Source organism: Crassostrea angulata, chromosome 2 (assembly GCF_025612915.1).
Source record: "Crassostrea angulata isolate pt1a10 chromosome 2, ASM2561291v2, whole genome shotgun sequence".
In the NCBI taxonomy this organism is placed as follows: Eukaryota; Metazoa; Mollusca; class Bivalvia; order Ostreida; family Ostreidae; genus Magallana; species Magallana angulata.
Genome location: NC_069112.1, coordinates 72,232,028 through 72,245,362, shown reverse-complemented (window position 1 = coordinate 72,245,362; position 13,335 = coordinate 72,232,028). Strand labels below are relative to the sequence as shown.

Here is a 13,335-nt window from a genome sequence, read left to right as displayed (position 1 = left end):
AATCCCAAGATTTCCCTTTTGAAACGCCCCCTCTAGCTTGTCAGGTTTTAATACACGGCTAAAAAAAGAACGTCTACGGGGATTTTGCATTGCATCAGCCATTATAAAGCCCGGATGATAACTTTAAAAAGTTGTGCTAGATATTCCGAAAGACTTCCGAATTGAGAAAAGATGTAAACATTCCCCATTATAAATATCCGTAGGAAATCTGTTTTCGATCCTGTGAATGTTTACGAAGGAAAAATTGTAAAAAATTAAATGAAGTTTGACCCCTAAAAACGTTATTACCTAATTACGTAACACATGTTAAAATCAATAGATTTCTTGGATACATAACAGTTGAGTTCGACACAAAATTTTAAATTTTGTTTAATTCATGTGATTTTGAATGACAACAGTTGTGAATGGAATTGGAGATCATTGTGGAGAATAAGCAGGTATTGAAAATAATTAATGCATATGATCATGCACATGACAAATAAAGTGTCTTACACATGTAAATCTTAATGTTAAAGCTGCTTGGTCCGATTTTCAATAAAATAATTGTACGCTTTTAAACGATGGTTATGCTAAGTATGTGTGCAATAATATACGTTGCAGTACATGTAGTTTTCCCTGTCAATTAAGCCATATTTCAAAACAATTATGTACATGTTGAAACTCGTTGAATCCGGATGTTGTTGATTACGGCATGCTGCCCAATCCGGCGACATTATTCAGCCCCTTGACATTTTCCCATCATTTTTGTTTAAAAAAAAATTGTGCAATCCGGATCCTATCTATTCTGTTAACCGGCGCAATGAAAAAGCCTACTGCATATTATTAGTGAGAGTTATCTCCCGTAGTCCGTCCACTTATCGATCGATCGGCCTTCTGCGAGATATTAATGCTCAATTATTGACCAATTTTTCTGTCGTTGCTATTGATTTAAACAACAAAAGAAGCAACTTTTTTCAGTTAATACCGTAAAGTCTTGTTATGAATTGCAATTGGATAATTAGATTATAGTTCACCCAATTTTTTTCAGGCCGTGATTCAGGATACTGCGGGAGTAAGACTGCCGATATCGTTTGTTATCCCCGTTGCATGGCTACACGTACAGAGTTGCATATTATTCTGTCAAAATGCTCAATTTTTTTTTTATATAAAATTCTCATTTATATTAATATTTATCTATTGTTTCCCTGCATCAAAACAGTTCTCGCCATCAGGTATTTCAGCCACCTGTTGACTTGTTAATGTTTTGTTTAACAATTTACAGTTAAGCATGCACTTTTCAGGTAAATCGGATGTTTGAAAGATTATCAATAACGACGATTTAATTCAAGGATTTCCATCGTATGTATTCCGTTATGGATTTATTGTTTGAAAAAAATATTTAAAATGAAAATTTGTACCGTAAATAAGATCGATGAAATCTAATATAATTCAGAACAATTGAACATTTTGCAAGAATACACGATCAGGACCTACTGCATTAAATACTAAAATTAATTTGCAACAATATCCTCTAAACCGGATGTTGCCTAATCCGGCCATTTTTTTTTTTCAGAACCACCCTCCGCCGGATTAGACAAGTTTTGTTGTGTATTCGCAAAATAATCGACATAAAAGGGTTTTGCGTTATTTCGCCGCGTGTTTAAACTGGCCCCTTACGTCGAAGCTAGTATGATTGTATTACGACTTTGACATTTGTTTTTTTTATATACCTATTATAACATATAAAATATACAGCATGACTATTTAAACAAAAATAAAGCAGTGTACATTTGTTCATTAATAGTTTTGATGTTTACGTTGTTTATAATCATTGCAAAACATGCAGGATGAATAAACTCAATCATTCGGAGGATGAAACCCAACGGTTTCCTTTTTTAAACATTCCAATGATGTATTTTGGGGGGTTTTTGTATGCCCCAAATTTATTTTTATTTACTTTGAATATTTCTAACGTTGAAAGGAGAGCACTTCCGTTTAAATACGTCTATAAATTTGTAAGATTATTCATTAGGTTTGCAAGGAAAATTATTTGATACTGTAATGGCCGACAAATCGGAACATGCAGCTTGAAGAAATTTCTCAACTTATTATACCTCGAAACGTTATTTCAAATCAGGCACCAAACAATGAAGGGAAATGGAAATATTCGGCGGATCCAAATGTTAAAATATTCTTATGATAAAAATTGGTATTTATGGCAAACAGATTAATCATTTTTTATCTCTTAAAGATATAATCGCACCTGTGTTTTGTATCCATCTCTTTTAAACTCTTTGTAGCCAAATCTGTCAAAATTCGTGGTCGTTTCACCCTCTTGTTGCAACCCCAAACCCCGCTGAAATGTTCACAATCGATGCGCTGATGAACGAAAGACTCGACTAGAAAAACTTGCTGCATGGGCCGTCTAACATTATTAATTTTAATGATGAATTCAGAAACTTTTACATTTCAAAAAGTGTCATTTTTTGTTAAGTTACAGGAACATTGTCATTCATGCACATAAAATTTGTACAAATTAAGTTATAAGTTATTCAACTAGTGTTTGAAATTTGAGACCGTTCTTGAAATATTTGGGAAAGAAATTTTAGGGGTCATCCTTTCATCTTCTTATCGGGCCCGTGTAACAAATTTGAGCCATTTCCGAATAAATGTGTGCACAAAATCGTTAATAAAAGAATGCAGGTAACGGGAGCTTTTAACACGGGAGCAGGGAGTGCTTTAAAACTCATATTTACATGTATTAATTTACCTTGTAAAATTATCAGTCATAGGCATTAGATAACTGATATTGCCTGATTGGCGAATTTGATTTGCCTATTGACTCCATCTGAATCCAAATTCTCAGTCTTTCAAGGTATATTTAGGAACAATAATCTTTCCTGCGAGAAAAAGTGTGGGGGGGGGGGGGGGGGGGCTGAACCCTCTATCAGGCTATGTTTGTAATGGTTAGGTATAACTTTGCAAAAAAAGTGGGGGGGGGGGGGGGGGGGGCTAAGCCCCCCCCCCCCCCCCCCTAGCCCCCCCCCGGTTCCGACGCCTATGTATAAGCATGTACTCCAATCAGGTGTTGTACTTTACAGAACGTTTTTTACGCGATCGCCGAGCGCTTCTTTTTGGGGAAGAACAGTCCTAATCAGACAGCAAATACATAATACAGCATACAGACGTTTTTATTAATATAATTATATATAATTTATGAATAAACTATTTAAGTGTGCTTGAATATGCAAATTTTAAAGCCAATTCGATTTGTATTAGACAATTAATCTACTAAGTCTAGTGTTCGCTACTCGATCTTCAACTGTCCGAATACAGTCAAAACTTTTGCAATGAATGTACATGTACATAACATTTTTAAAACTCACATATTCTTTCAGAATCAAAAAAAATTAATTTATAAATGAATAAAATCAGCAATGAGTTTGCTTTTTAATGAATCTGACTACCATTGAGAAGAGGTTATACCAATAGTGTGACCCTTATTATTTTACGGCCTGAATGTAAATAAAACCTCAACTTGTTTAAAAATGGTTTGTTTTATCGTGCCTGTACCTACCGCAAGCATGTAACATTGGACTTCTTAAGCTGCCTTATCTCGAACGCTTTTTAAATATATTTCAACTTTTACTTACTACACCCTGCTTAACACACTCTCTCTCTCTCTCTCTCTCTCTCTCTCTCTCTCTCTCTCTCTCTCTCTCTCTCTCTCTCTCATAACTCATAAAAATTCTAATATTTTGTTAGCCAAATGAAGTATCACATTATCATAGATATGTGAATATCGCCTATATTTTGTTGAAATTGGTAGTGTAATGCATTTAATTCTCAGCAGCAAAATGTCACAAACGGACACAAGTGAATTTATTTACATTTCAAATCGTACGACTGTAAAACGAACAATTGTATTATATTCATTGATGGCAGCTTTTTTTTTCCCTTTATTATACGAACTATGATTTAAATCAATGGTTTGATGCATCGTTAACCAATATAATTGGAAATGAAAATAACAACGAATCAATGGGCATTGGAATGTGTGATAACGTATAAACACGAGAAGCATGTGTCCTACAGTGAATCGGCTGTCCACTAGCGCGGCATCTCCTCGGCCCGTGTTATGAAAATGTACACTCAACGTGGTGGGTTTGAACTGTTAACGTTTGCAGTTTGATAACTGAATTTTATTTTCCAACAATAAAACTGTTTCATGACATAGACAAGAACACAAAGAACGCCTTTTTTTCAATGACAGCCATTCTATCTATTTTTTTTTTTTAATTACGAGAGCAAAACAGCAATACTTCGTAGGTAATAATATAGTCTTTTTTTTATTTACGCTTTAATATCGTTAAAATCTGAATTCATTGTGTTTGCAGCTACATAAATAAACCCGTGTGTGCATTCCAACAATGCGTATATCTTGTGTATTGGATAACGGCAGACCGCTCGCTAGTCCAGCCGCGACCTATTTTCTCGGCCACGGGCAAGGATCGGATACGTACATGAAGCTCGGAAGCTTACAGCTAGCAAGATTTTAAATGCGACTCAAATACATTGCATAGAAGCAATTCTTATACACATAATATATTTCCCTAGAAAAGAATTAAACTGTTTAAACACTTTCCGAATGCAAGCTAGTACACTGTCTATGGTATTAGGTAAAGGTATAATCTTTTTTATTTACTATTAAAATCATTAAAATCGGAATTCATTGTGTTTGCAGCTACATAAAAAAAACCCATGTGTGCATTACAGCAAGACGCAAATCTTGTGTATTAGATAACGGCAGACCGCTCGCTTGTCCATTCGTGACCTATTTCCTCGGCTGCGGCAAGGGATCGGATACGTAATTGTTAACATACACAGTTCGGTATACAGCTAGATTTTAAATGCGACTCAAATGCATTGCATAGAAACAGTTCTTTTATCCATAATGTGTTTCACTAGAAAATAACTAAAATGTTTAAACACTTTCCGTGTGTAAACCGGTACCCTTTATGTCAGTTAAACGCACAAATACCCCGTTTATTTGCCAAATAAAACACAAATACATGGTAACAAGTCTGGCTTTTTACACTCATATTACGCAATACCCGAACAAAATATTATTGTAACGACATTAATAAGATCCTAATGAACAACTTTTGCCGCGACAGCCATATCGAAATCTTAACCGCTTTTGAGTTATAAAGTGAAAACTTTGAAGGGTTCTAGGTCCTTAATTTGAGGGGCCAGCCCCTTTTTCTAGGAGTCAAACAAAAGATCTTGTAAATATAAATTTTTGTTCTTCTACATGTCTTAACAAAATATTTGTGAGAAAAAAGATAATCTAAGAAAACCAAGCAAAATCACAACGCTTTTTTTCATCTCATTTTTCGAGCCCTACCGAGCTTTAGCGCCTTTTGTGCCTGAAATTTATTAATGCCTTATTACATATCTACAATCTTTTGTCTATCATTCCTGAAATTTTGAACTTAATATCTTTTATAGTTTTTGATAACTCTCTTGGACAAGCCGACACTCTGAAAATCAAGAAAACGTCGATATTTCAAAAACGGAAATGACGTCATCAACCAAAAAAATTTCCGATCAAGTTTAAACTAATGTCAATAAGATCTGCAAATTTTATTAAAATCGATCAAACAGTTTTCGAGTAATCGCTGACACAAAATCGGTAAGAAAAAAAAAGGAGAAGAATGAGAAAAAAAAACCGAAGAAAAACAATAAGGTCTTCCGTTGGAAACGGAAGACCTTAATAAGTAGAGCAAAGCTCGTTGCAAAGCAACGAGTGGGTCTTCCGTTAATGTCAAGAGTAAAGCTTGATGTTCCTGCAAGAAGCAGAGTGTTTAAATCAATAACGAGGAACTTAAAGTAAAAGATAAAAATAAATACGAATGATACTATGTACGAATTAACAAAATCCTTAACGATTCTAAGAACGACTTAACAAAAAAATAATTCCGAAGGTGTCAAAGTTCTTAACAAACTTCGAATTATTTTTGGTACGAGTTTGAACTTAACGCTATTTTTGAAACCAAAAACGCAGAATCAAAATTTCTGAAAAATCAATTTTTAAACCCCGATATCTGTTATGCATCGTCCGATTTAAAAACGGATTTAAGTTTTGTACTCATCATGAAAATTACCGTAGGTTACATATGTTTAATTTTTAATATTGAAAAACAATGAAAAACTAAAACAAGAGGCAAATTGGCCACATCGCTCACCTGAGGAACAATAGGTATGATAAAATCAGCTTAATGGAGTCACAATGCAAACTACCTGGACAATGTACATTAATACATGTAGATCCTGTATAAATAAAACCCATCCCCCCCCTAAATATTCTTGTTTATAATCATTAGTTCCTTTTCTAAAAGGATGATTTTATATTGATTTTATAGTTATACCGCATGTTGAGTATTGCAGTTCTCAAAAAAAGTTCCTTAACAATAGTTTATATATGGGATATAAACCTACATCAAACTCTGAACCTTCTTGTGAGGCCAAAGAACTGTCCTGGGGCCAAAGTCTTAACAATTATAAATAATCATCTGGCTGATTAGTTTCTGAGAAGAAGATTTTTAAATATTTACTCTATATATTCCAATGTTAAACTTTGACCCCCCCCCCCACCCATTGTGGCCCAAACCTATCCCCGGGGTCATGATTTTCACAACTTTGTATCTACAGTACCTGAGGATGCTTCCACATAAGTTTCAGCTTTCCTGGCTTATTAGTTTCTGAGAAAAAGATTTTTAAAGATTTTCTCTATATATTCCTATGTAAAAATCAATTCCCCCATTGTGACCCAAATACCACATAGGACTATGATTTTAACAAACTTGAATCTACACTACCTGAGGATGCTTCCACTTTAATTTGTGCTTTTCTGGCCTAATAGTTTTTGAGAAGAAGATTTTCAAAGATTTTCTCTATATATTCCTATGTAAAACTTGATCCCCCTCTTATGGCCCCTCCCTACCCCCGGGAACATGATTTGAACAAACTTGAATCTACACTACCTGAGGATGCCTCCACACAAGTTAAAGCTTTTCAGGATGAATAGTTTTTGAGAAGAGGATTTTTGAAAAATACCATCAAATTTTCAATAATTCTCAATTATCTCCCCTTTAAAGAGGGCGTGGCCCTTCATTTGAACAAACTTGAATCCCCTTCACCTAGTGGTGGTGCTTAGTGCCAAATTTGGTTGAAATCTGCCCATTGGTTCTTGAAAAGAAGATGAAAATATGAAAAGTTTACAACAACGACAAATTGTGATCAGAAAAGCTCACTTGAGCCTTTGGCTCAGGTGAGCTAAAAACAAAATAAAAGAAACATAATTGCATACTTTTATTGAAAAACAAATTTTCACAGCTAACAATTGTAAATTACTTTAAACAGCCATAATTTTGTTTGTTATAATTTCTTATCAAACACAAACCACAACAAGGCATGATGCTTTCTTAAAGTTCCATTACAGTAACTGTTCATGAATTATCCGATTTAATTTTTACTGGTAAATAGTCTGTAGAACACATTAAGGAATATGCATGTGGGTAGAGATGACAGGTTAACCTCAAGAGCTGAAAAGAATCAACAGGTAAAAACCATGTGGCCACCAATAGCTGAAATTAAAAAAATCAATAAGCTGTGTTAATACATGTACCGGTACTAATAACAGCTGTGTTTACATTAACATATGCATAGTATTTCTGAAAAAAAATACACTGACCATGAAATGTAATTAGTATGACATATCCCGATACGAGACATTAGATGGCACAGGACAGTTTTTGTGATACGTTTCATTGTAGCCTGGGGACGTGTGTCTTCGGAACCCTGTAACTAGAATTTCCTCAGTTCCCATTCAGCACAAATACCTTTAATTCACTTTTTATAAGGCCAAACACCAATTTCTGAAGAAAATTACTAGTCAAAACCTGTAAAATTTTCTACATACTGGTTTTTATGAGATTTTGACCCTTCCATATTTTGCTAATTTTTCATGATTTTTCAGCTTTTTAGACCCCCCCCCCCCAGCCAATTCCCTGCAAAGGGTTGACCTTCCGTACCATGTGCATGTTGCACCATCACATGTCAGAAACTTACCGGTGTATAGTTTATAATGTCCCATCCACCTACTTTTCGTGTTATTTACCCTCCCGTCTGTAACTTGCATGTTCACTGTCTTAAGTCAACACAACAGTCATATTAGCCGCAGGTTTCACATTTTATTTCTGAATCTCATGTACCTAACATATGGGGCCTACATATTGAATATCAATTTCAACAAGAGACATCCCTCTAAGTAATGATAATCATTAAAAACCATTTCATGAATTTTAGCTACACTCATAAGCCTTTAAGTACAGCAACTCTCAATTTTACAAAAATATTGACGGGTACTTTATCCGAAACTGTCCCTTGCTACCTTTAACTTACACTAACATTCTCTGAAAAGTCATCTTGTCTTAAACTTACAAAGCTTATGCTATTCTGAGAAAAAGTATACCTCATTTTGCCAATTCCATTAAGGATTAAGAAAAATATGGCAATTTAAGTGAACCCAGCATTTCCACTTTCCTCTATTTAACACAGATTCATAGGGCTCTCCATAAATAAAGCATCTTTACATCATCTTATAGAGGTCAACTATTTTTAACCTCCCTAAATAAGAAACCTTATTCAAAACTACATACATATACATGATATTATCATGACAAAAGCATCACATCACTTAGAAATACCCTTACATGTATACCATCCCCCTATTTTTTGATTTTCCTAAGAAGCATTAGTTTGAACACTTTAACCTTAATATTATGAAACTTGTGGCAATTCCCTTAAGGATGGAGTCTTTTCTGGTTTTCGACTTGTCAAACGTAAATTTGATTAATTGTTCATTAAATCAAGATGAAAAGAAAATAAAATACTATATTTTTCTTTCTTTTTTACTATCATACAACTTGGCATAGAAAAATGTAATCAATGTTTAGAATGGAACAAGGACTATATTTTTGGCGTAGGAAAATATCACATGTTGCGCAATTCAGAATTGCTGCAGATTATATATATATAATGAGTCTGTTTTGGCATTTTAAAAACAATAACAATAATGTTGGATTTTTTTTTACTAATGTGAACTAATAATATGATACTTGGGTTTCAGAATATGTTTTTAAAATATGATTTGCCTATCAAATAACATTTTTATAAGCTTTTTAAAGCGCCCATTCTATACATTGATTTTTGTAAAAAATCACTAAAATCAGTTTTTCTCTCTTATGAAACGGTCAATATATTAGCTTTTCTGTCAATTTATATCTTTATATAAAGTCTTCATAATACATAAAAATTAGAAATATTTCATTATTGGAAGCATAAAAAAATAATCAAAATTTCTTCAAAATTTAAGAAAATTAGAGGAAATGCGGGCTAAGCAATATCAATTTTAGTATAAATATTTATTCCAATTTAGTAGTATAAGCTGATAGACACTCTCATGGTCTATGATTTCATTGAAGATTTGAATCTTCAAATCTTAAACAAATGTCTACAGAACTATAAAGAGCTACACTTATTTTTATCACTCTTTACGTTGAGGAAAAAGGTAGTGACCTTGACCAGACCTTTATCCGAAAACAAAAAGGTCAAATTTAATTAAACTGATAGAATCATTAAGTAATATGATCCGTTTGACTGTGTCAAAATTTCATGCATTTCTTATTATAAGAAGTATGTTTGATAATAAAAAGACTCCTTCCTTAAGTCATTTCTCACACATATTTAAAAACAACCATCACTGATATTGAAAATTGATATTTTCTTCGTAAATGGATGTAATGTAACATTTTTTTTCACAAAAAGACATGCCGCCATACATGTGATTTCTTGTTTTCATGAAACAGTAAGCTTATAATCATATTTAGTGAATATTTTATTTATTCTTGTTTCTAGTCTCCTTTTAACCTTGCTAAAATAGTAAGACCTACCAGTGTGATGTCTGCTCTTAATTAAAATGAAATTCAAACACAACCGGGTACCTGGGGACGGATGAGAATTCCATGATAAATGTTCAAATTTTACATGTTTTCCTACATTTTTGATGCATATATACAATAAAAGGGTAAACATTTGTTGCTTCTTGATCATTTCGAGAGTAATTATCATAGCAGATGTTATTTCAAGGTCAAATGTACATTTACATATCCAACATGTAATGGTAATGGAGACAATTGGAAAGAGGGGGGCCATGGCTTTTTGAATTCTGTAAATATATCTAAAATATCACTTTTGGATAGGAAGGAGGAAAAACTTGAGTTTTTTGACATATTGTATACTTTGATAACTGCATTTGTCTACATGTGAATTTTATTTGAAAGAAAAATATGCTGTTTTAAAAAAACTAAGTTATATAAGTCAGGTTGCTTAATGTTATTTCATGAAATCAGACAGCAAAATTGCTGCAAATTTATAATTTAAATAATTCAATTGATCAAAACTCTTTTACTGTGCAGTATTAATTCTTATCTCGGTAATTAACTTAAGCCTTTTAATTGTCATAAGGATAGGAAATACCTACTTTCTAAGCCAATTTACTCTAGTGGTGGTCATTCTACACATTTAAAAGGCATTTACTTCCCTTGTATATTATAGCTAATAAATCATGTAATGACATATACAATGTATAACCAACAAAATCATCCATTTTCCCAAAATAGACTACTTTTGGTAAAAATCCACTCAAAATTACAGTTAAATGAGAAATCTGAAAATACCATGTAGTCTTGAAACTTACACTAACATTCTCTGAAAAGTCATCTTGTCTTAAACTTACAAAGCTTATGCTATTCTGAGAAAAAGTATACCTCATTTTGCCAAATCCATTAAGGATTAAGAAAAATATGGCAATTTAAGTGAACCCAGCATTTCCACTTTCCTCTATTTAACACAGATTTATAGGGCTCTCCATAAATAAAGCATCTTTACCTAATCTTTTAGAGGTCAACTGTTGTTCAACCTCCCTAAATAAGAAACCTTATTCAAAACTACATACATATACATGATATTATCATGACAAAAGCATCACATCACTTAGAAATACCCTTACATGTATACCATCCCCCTATTTTTTGATTTTCCTAAGAAGCATTAGTTTGAACACTTTAACCAAATATTATGAAATTTAAATGCTTCTATTCTGATCAATTGAATTTTTAAGCAGCGTGAAATTAAAACCATCGCAATTGATACTTTAGTAAAAATCATGAAAATTTAACACGGTGGAATTAAAACGACTTACAGTATTTCATCCAAACAGCCTCAAAGTATAATTTTCTGCTATACCATTTTTTTTAAATGAATTCTACTGGATTTTTTTTTGCAAATAAATTTAGAGAGAGAGAGAGATCTGAGGCACATGTAGTAAAAATTATTACATACATTTGTCTTACTGTAAAAACTGTTTACCATGTAGATGTGTTCTGCATGTAAAGTTTACCTAAAATGAATCAATAAAATTCAATATATATAAAAGATAAACTAATCTCAAAGAATTTACAATGTTCTGTGAAATAATCAAATCTTGAGAAGAATGTTTTATAGATATCAGGGAACATTAACCTAAAATCTGAACTTAAAGTTCTTTTCATCTTGCACTCTGATTTACATGATCTTTCACAGGCGATAATCATATATAACGGCGAGCCAGACAAAAGTTCTAATTTTAATTAGACTGAATATTTACCATGTCAAATATATTTATTTAATTAAGCACAAGCCTGTCTGAGTTCTTTAATTCATTAATTAAGTGGAGGTGATATGGTAAAGATCTGCTATTTTCAAATATTTAGGGTAAAGTTATCATCATGCAAACATGCACTCTAATTACAACATTCTACTCTTGTGTGCCTTTGGACCCCCACCCCTTTTAATTGCACTGTTTTACGGTGTGTGGTGTGTTGTTCAATACAAAATAAGACATACATATACATAATAATAAATAGAAATTCAAACGAGTAGTGTGCAAAACATACACGTGAAAATACATTGGACAGATAATATCCCGAGATTTCTCTGACTCAAATGCCCGCTTTTATATTGTTACGCACGTCAAAAGCGAAGGTTAGAGTCAGAGGAATGTCGGATTAGATTGAAAAGTGCACAAACACTTTGAAAAGAAAAAGTCAATACGACATATCCTGTATTGAAACATACCTTTATAATCTGTCATACGTTAGTTGAGCTGAAATTTCCACTATCGCCGTCTTGCAGGCCATTCTTCTGACACACCGCTATCAGCTGTTGTTCGCAGTCAAAACATGGCGAGTTGACATGGTGAATCGTACGATAATTATTTCGATTAAAACTAATCAGACTAATAAAAACTAACAACGTAATTATCGACCGAATTAACGAAATTGTTTCAATAAACACTCTGATTAACTATATAAAAAAGGAGTTCGGTTTTATGACCTGTACGAAATCTTTTCAGCAGGAGTTACTTTTAGTGTGAATTTTGCACTATTTTTTAAACCAATAACGAGGAATCAACATTTCCGGAAAAATCAATATTTAAACCCCGATAACTCCGCAATGCAGTATCCGATTTTAAAACGAATTGAAGTTTTGTATTTATCTTTGCACACTATACAATATGCATATAATTTTATGTTTTTTTATAAAGTTTTATGATCAGTACGAATTGTCACAGTAGAAGTTACTTTCAGTGTGAATTTTGCACTATTTTTGAAACCAAGAACGCGGCATCAAAATTTCCGAGAAAATCAGTTTTTAAACCCCGATATCTCTGTAATGCATCCTCCGAATTTTAAACGGTTTTCAGCATTAGACTCAGCTTAAAAAGCTCTACAAAATATGTATACGTTTTTTGTTTGATCAAAAAATTCATTTTTTCAAAAAATTTGATTCGCTTCCAGTTTCGACCTCAAGTGACAGATTTTTATTATATAGCTTCATTACAGAGGTAAATTGACCAAATCATAACAATTGAAAATTTCAAGCCTATATCTTAAAGCGTTTTTGAGAAAAGTCCCGGACAAAATGATTTTTTTTAAATTTTAAAAATGACGTCACGCCAAAACGGAAGTGATGTTGTCTTTAAAGTTTTAACATCTTTGAGGGACGATAACTTGCTAAAATCTCTGGAAGTTTCATTGAAATCGGTTGAAAACCTTTTGAGTTATGAAGCAAAAAAGGAGTCAGAAAAAAAAGAAAAAGTATAATAACTAGAGCAAAGCTCGTTGCAAAGCAACGAGTGGGTCTTCCGTTAATGTAAAGAGTAATGCTTGATGTTCCTGCAAGAAGCAGAGT

At 32.9% G+C, this 13,335-nt stretch overlaps 2 long non-coding RNA genes and 1 pseudogene across 2 annotated transcripts; 1 reads left to right on the top strand and 2 right to left on the bottom strand.

Moving 5' to 3' along the window:
* The window catches only part of LOC128174831 (uncharacterized), a 394,133-nt pseudogene that overhangs the window by 27,878 nt on the left and 352,920 nt on the right, over positions 1-13,335 (bottom strand).
* On the top strand, positions 948-1,682 carry LOC128171899 (uncharacterized). The gene is made up of 3 exons (XR_008242164.1): positions 948-1,096; positions 1,281-1,338; positions 1,553-1,682. It is a non-coding gene; the product is annotated as an uncharacterized LOC128171899 (long non-coding RNA).
* LOC128171896 (uncharacterized) lies at positions 7,341-12,762 on the bottom strand. Its single transcript, XR_008242160.1, has 2 exons — positions 12,220-12,762; positions 7,341-7,628 (listed from the first exon to the last, which is right to left on the bottom strand). It is a non-coding gene; the product is annotated as an uncharacterized LOC128171896 (long non-coding RNA).